A 7,496-nucleotide genomic window follows, 5' to 3' on the forward strand; every position below is an offset into this window, starting at 1 on the left:
TTATCTTTGAATTTAACTATCATCCTAAATCCACCCTCCTCTTCAGATCTTGGCATTTTCCTTGTGCTTTGGGACTCGTCACTCTCACTTCCACTTCCATTGTCAGATCTATCTCTTTTTTCAGATTGTCTGGACTTTTTGTCATTACTCCCAGCACCATCACTAGTTTTCCCCTTCGGCGGCATAGCCCATCCCTCGTTGGGGAGCTGCCTGCTGCTTCAGCTCACAAAACAAACTCTCACAGGAGATGCCAATTGAGATATCAAATACTTGTCCCTTGTAAGATTAATGAGTCACAAAGTAATTTGAATCGCCCTCCAAACCGTACAACTCCTCCTAGCCGTGAATCATCCAGTCTCAACCTCTTCGATAGCCAGTCTTTCGGGCACACCCTACCGTCGAGCCCAACTTTAGCCTCTCGTGCAGGTAATAATAATCTCCACACCCAGTCTGCCTGCTCTCTGCTCCTTATACCTGCTCCTGCGCTCCCGCTGATTGCAAACTGGGGACAGGTGTGCACCCTAGCCTCCTGGCTGCAACATCAGAGGGGGGGAGGGCAGGACCTGCAGAGCACAGACGAGCAGCAGTACCCCTGGGCAGACACACATGGCTTAAGGGCCGTAACAGTTGCATTTCCAACTCAGTGGGTAGACAGTTCCAAAGTTTTGCTCCTTTAACAGTGAAGACAGATCGTCCAAATGAGGTTTTGCTAATTGCAATGGGACAGTTAGTGTTTACTGAGGCCCATGTGCTGACTCTACTGGAGTACTGTTATCTTGCAACAGATTCTTTAAACAGGGACGGAGCATGACCATTCTGGCATTTTAAAATCAGCTTTAGCTTGGAAAATATATTGTGTTTCTCCAAGATGTGACAGTGGTGCCAGTGTTTTGGTTCGGTTATATAGTGATGTGTTTTATAGTTGATTGTGAGGCTTGTTACCAGGAAGTGATGAAATATGATAGGTATAAGGATATCATGGCATAAATGTAGAGTTGGGCTGTACTGAATCTCAGACACTTCCTGATGAGATGGAAACAGTTCAGATTTGATTGAACTTTTTTGCAAATATTATTGACTTGTTTATCAAATCATGTCATGAGTCTAAGATGATTCATGTCACAATGTCAACTTCCTGATGACCTCATTCTTTATTTTCACCCTGAATGTTTAATTTTTGTGGCGTTTAGGTACAGGAGGGGAGGGTTCAGTAAACTGGTTAGTGGCCTTGCTAGTTGTTGTGGCAGATGTATAACTGATCGTATCATTGGCCTACATTGGGCAGCCAAATCTGTTTATATACATGCTGAATAGCAGTGGACCTGGAGCCTATTGGCACAGAGGGGAGTTTTTTCCCCACTGGCCCTCAAAACTTACAAAAACATGATATTCCTTCTCTTTTCTGGAACTTGTTAGTAATCTTTTCTAAAACTCCTTTTTAGTGAGCTAAAACTCGTACGAAAGGGCAAAAGGTGGAGGAAAAATTCAGTTTTAAAAATAACTGAATACGCATGGACAGGGCTTAAATGTTTTTCTAGTGTCAGATTTTTACAGGTATATACAACATGCAACAGTATGGAGTTAATTTTGTTTCAATATTATTTGTGTGAACAGAAGAGCAATCCGTGTGCAAATGTGTAATCCGTTACAAAAAAAACACTTTCCACAAACACAAAAGGAAGATTTGTAAACTCACAAAAATATTTTGCAAATATAAAACATATCTGCAAACACACAAACAAATTCCACAAATAAAAAAATATCTGTGAATATATTTAATAGTTTACAAATAAATTAACCACATTTGTGAATATCTTCCTAACAGCTGACACTTTCGAACAGGCATTTGTGAGTTTTTTTGCTGGTAGATTTTTTTTTAAATTGCAAAATTTACAGACAAACATGGCTGCATATAATCAGTTTCTTCAAAATAAGGATACAGAGAAAATATAGCCAGAAGGAGCAGCTCTTAGTATAAAAAATATATATGTAGTCTTATTAACAATAATAAGGATTATTTAAAAAAAGAAAGAAACATTCAAATAAATAAACGGTAGGAAATTATAACACAAGGGGAGAATTCATTCTTTGTTCAGCTATTTACCTCAGTTGAGGTGTTTTAGGGTATCATATATTTTTGTTCTTTAGGGCCTTTCAGAATTTTTAAGGATTTCATATACAATTTAAATTCATTCAAAAAAATGATTTCACAATTCTACATTTGTGAATGAAAAATTTAGCTAGACATGCAATTGAGTTACCACAGAGTTCATCATCCGTACTTTGCTATATAAAACCAAATGTTATGTTGTCTCTGGAGACAGAGGTTGGGAATGAAGACATCTGTTGCTTAACACATTTGTGTAACTCACACCAAAATGTCTCTCTGTATCACATTACATGAGAAAAATACATGGTCTGTAGTTTAGACGTAATTTTCACAAAATGTACATGTGTTATCATCTATACCAATGCGAAGTCTAAGTAATTCTTTAGAGGGGTAAATGTTGTTCATTACTTTGAAGTGTGTTTCTTTCACTTTGGGGGGTGTAGGAAATGTTAACTACATTGTTCTTAGTTTAGTAATTAATTAAATGGCAATAATGGCAAAAATAATTAAATTTTTATCAAATTTTTGTAGGATGCCATTTTATTTTTCAGGTTAAAGGTATTCAGTGAAACAATTTCTAATAAAGTGATTAGTGCATTTATTAAATCCAGAACAAAGATTCCTTGAATTGATAGTGAGGCCAATTGTGGTCGTATTGGATGATGTGCTAAATTTCTTGTTAGAAAGACAAATTCTTTGGGTAGTGCTGTATGTAATTTTGTCTGATTTTAAGGGTATGAAATTATGTTTGATGCAAAAATGTCTGTTGGTATCCATTAAATCGGCTATGGACCATATATTTCTCCTATACCAATCTTCAAAGAACAGGTGCAAAACATATCTGTTGTTCCAGAGTACAGAGGTGTGGGATGAGAAGTTATGTACATATAACATTTTCCAATACAAGAGTATTTGTTTGTGAAACTCTGCTAATGATATAGGTAATTTGTTAACATTAAAGTCTTCTCTCAGAAGAAATTCTAATGCTCCAATTTCTTTGAATAAGTGCTTTGGAATACAGTACCAAAAGGAGCTGCTGTGTTTGATCCAGGACTTTAACCGATTTATTTTTAAGGTTTCATTAAGGCAGTCAAAATCAATAACTTTTAGTCCTCCTTCCTTTGTGTCTTTAATCATACTGCTTTTCTTCATATAATGTGGTCTGTTTCTCCAAATGAAATTTAATTTGATTTGGTTGATAGATTTTATCAATTTGTTTGGAAAGGCAGTGGAATGGGCTGGGTAAATATATCTCGATAAACATTCCATCTTAGTAAGGTAAATTCGACCTAGTATTGATGGGTCTATTTGCAGCCATATATTTTTTCTGGTAATGGACATCATTGAGTATAGAAGCCAAATAGAGGATGATGGATTCCTTCTCTTTCTAGACGTCTATAAAGCGTTTGACTCCATGGAGCATCCATTTATTCTCTTGGCAGTTGAACACTTTGACTTTGGAGTCAAGTTTAGGAAGTTAGTTGGTGGATTATATCAAGATATCAATAGCTGTGTCCTATTACCTAGTGGTACCACCCCAAGCTTCAAGATTAATGTGGGTATTCCTCAAGGATGCAACACCACGGACGGTTGAATTTCAGTCTGCATGCACGTTTTGTTTTTTACATGACCTCTGACATGTATAGCAATTGTAAGTCGCTTTGGATAAAAGCATCAGCTAAAAGAATCAATGTAATGTAATGTAACTTACCAAGCTAGTGCTTTCAAGTAGCTCTGCTGTACTTTGAAATACGGAATGACGTCGTTACCAGGCAACGTCAAGTGGTCTCCGAAGACGGCCAAGTGACACAAGTAGATTTTCTATCCACTGGTGCAAAGTTTTTTTCAAAACTCCGTGTGTGAGATTGAAAGTGTCAAATATTAGAAAGATATTCACAAATGTGGTTAATTTATTTTCACAGAATTCTTTCTTCATTTTGTGTTTTGGAAAGTGTTTTATTGTTACAGATTACACAAATACACACGGATTGCTCCTTTGTTCAAACAAATAATATTGAAACAAAATTAACTCCATACAACAGCCACACTGATAGACATTAACCTAAGAAATACAATCGACATGACATACATACGGTATGACATAGACAACATTAGACTGAACACAAGAACACACACAAGCTCTGAGAAGAGGAATAGTATTTATTATCATAATGAGACTAAACATTTTCTCTATCTAAATTCCCTTTTTGAAAATGCTTTTTCAATAATTATCAGCAGAGTGAAGTCAATTCATGCATTGCTCAATCAGTGTGTCTTTGATTTGATTTTGATTTGACACAAATAAATGCATAATGAAAATGTCATCCACAGTGACAAAATACATTCATCAGGACTGTCGAGAATAACACAAGAAAGTTAAAAACTTATTTCCATTGTGGTCCTCCTTGTAGTCTGATAAATATGGTAAGGCAAGCTACAGATGACTTAAGGCACCCTGTACAATCAACCCTTGCAATATACAAATAAAAAACCTAACACATCCTAATACAAATATACCAAAAAACAAACAATAAAACAATTATATACCTAAACACAAATACATGCATATACAACTGGGGTCCCCTCCTGAGGAGCCTCACCTCCATTGAGGTTCCAAGCGAGCTGAGGGATACTAAAATGTAACGTGAAAACAGACAGACTGCTGATTAGTCAGAGAGAATATTCACTATTCACTGCATCATCATTGCTGCACCAGACAGAGGCCAGCAACAGAAAGTTTTATATTTTACAGTTTCGTTTGGTATTTCATCACTAAATCCACTTCTGAGAAGTTTTGAGGTGAGAAATCAACGGTGTAGATTTCCAATATTGACAGTTTTACAAGAAGTGATGGCGGAGTTGAGGAGCTCCGCAAGTGGCGGTGGGGGAAGCCTGCGCCAACCCGCGGGAGGAGCGTGTGAGGCCGGCCAGCCGCCCGCTCACAGAGCCCTCTGCTCCCGCCGTCACACAGACCGCTGCAGCAACAACGGCAGAGGAAAACACAGCTGGAAGGTTTACATACCGCTTATCTGTCTTTACATTCTGAGGAATGTTGAAACGTTTTAACCGTAGACTGTATATATTTTAAAAGCTGTGTGGATCGCTGGTGTGGGTGTCGCTTTGAACATTACGTCGCGGCAGTTGTGTGTGGCGTCGCTATGACGACAAGCTACGTACTATCTCTGGGTACTATCTGCAATGGAAAACGGAGCAGGGCCGAGTAGAGTCCAGTCTATCGATTTGCACTATGGTAGCATTTTTCGGCAAGGCAGCATAGATCGTCAGAACACCGGCAACAGTTCAACGTTTAGTCCTGATGGTAAGATGTGGAACAATGATGTTGTGTGGTTGTGGACTGGTAATAACTTATAACATCTGCTAGGTTACGGTCGCAGTCTGAAGCGGCTTTGATTTGGATCACACTAGTGTTGTGTCAAGAACGTTTCGTTCATAAGACCTAATCGTGTGTATGACTCGGGAGGAACGGGTTGTCAGCACAGGAAACAGAACTGATTAGTTCACGGCTCTCAGCTGTAGGTCTCTAGGTCTGAGTCGTTCATTTATCACGTGACAGCTCCTACTGTGGAGCAGGAATGCGCTCACATGGGTCCTCCTCAGTCTTTTGTTCACTCGGCAGGCTGAGTGACTGCCTGCGCCGGAGAATGAGAGGCAGGTCGGCTGTCAGGTAACAGTCACTGGACTGACATTATATAGCTATTTTGTTAATTATGTGACATTTAATAAAGCATAACGTTATTACAGCGCAGTGATGTTGTGCTAAGTTATAGTTTTAACACAGCCGCACCGTAACTTTAGTTCTGCTAGTGTTTAACATTACAGCTGATGAGAGTTGTTCTGGGTCCGCTCCACTTCAGAGCCCTGACAGGGTTCTACCGGGAGCCGAATTACCTCAGAGGTCTTCTCCTCTCCAAAACAAACAGACCCGGTAACTTTTCCTTTTTATTTACCAACAGAGCGGTGCTGTTGTTTCACAGCTCTTGACTGGTGAACAACCTGCAGTGTTTGAGAGCGATGTGCTCATGTTTGTTTCTCTGTCAGCAGAATCCGGACCTGATGTGGCCCATTCTGTGTCCAGACCTGCCAAACTGCTGCATTTATATAATGTCTTTATTTCTTTGTTCCTCTCTCTGTGCTGGAGTTCTTTAAGAACTTGGTGGCTTGATCAAGATTATTATTAAATTGGTTAAATTTTAAGTGTGTGTTTATTCATATAGTGTATCAAACTTATTACTTCAATATATTTACTGCAAATCTGATATTAATATTTTACTCATGGATAGGGACGTTAGGCTACTGTATGAATGAGCGCTTTAGAGATAATGATGCCTTTATATGGCTGGTCTGGTTGTATACTCAGGAAAGATTGTGAAAATGGAAGGATTTAGCTGGAGTAGTGGTGATTACATATTGACAACATATTTCTGAGGTTTTTACATGGTTTGAATTTGGTTGTGGGCCCAGGGGGGTTTATATAATGATGATATACAGTAATCAAGAGGTGAATTTGTTCATTATACTTTGTCAAATAAAGCAAGCCAGGCAGCCTTCTGTGTTTGAGAACGGCACTGTTTTTTAATCGCCCACTAGAGGGCTGCAGCGCCGCAATAACCAGCCTAGTTCAAATGAACGAAATGACTCAAAAAAAGATTAGTTCATTTTAATGAACAAGATTTGAAGATTCGAGTCTGTCAAAAGAGTCGAACTTGCCATCACTAGATCACACTACCTTGTTTCTTACGGCCTGCACTTCTCTGCTTCTGATTGGCTAGTAGTCCTTACCTGGGAACTGCACATGTGCAACTCCCAACAAAGATTTTGTACAAGTAAGATGCATCACTCTGTAGCTCAAGAGCGGAGTGTACAACACACAGGGTGAAAAGAGGAGCTGCAGTAATGTGCAGTATGAGAAAAATATGGTGTTTTTTGAAAATTAAACCATGTAAACCTGTTCTGGTACAACCCCTAATTAAGATTTTGAACCTGAAAATGAGCGTAATACCACCTCTTTAAGTGCTGAGAATTCTTGAAATTTGCTCCTACTTTTAATCTTAAGAATAAAAGCAAGTTATCAAATTTCACTCTTACTCTCACAGTTATTTAAGACTGTTCGAGAGATCTCTCAAGTGGTTAGGAGCTGCCAGCAGGGGCTTGTGATGGCACTGTGGAGACAGAGACATGCACAAATCTTTCAGAAGAGGAAGAAAGTTTCTGAATTATTTGACCACGCGCAGTTAATAAGACGGGGTCGGACAGCACAGGCATAATCTTTGTCAGCGAGTTGGTGAGGGACGTCATCTCACCACTGACTTTACTACTACTAAAAACAATTATAGCACTTAGGCTACAGCTCCACACATTGTCATGC

This window comes from Micropterus dolomieu, linkage group LG06 (assembly GCF_021292245.1).
Source record: "Micropterus dolomieu isolate WLL.071019.BEF.003 ecotype Adirondacks linkage group LG06, ASM2129224v1, whole genome shotgun sequence".
NCBI classification, from domain to species: Eukaryota; Metazoa; Chordata; class Actinopteri; order Centrarchiformes; family Centrarchidae; genus Micropterus; species Micropterus dolomieu.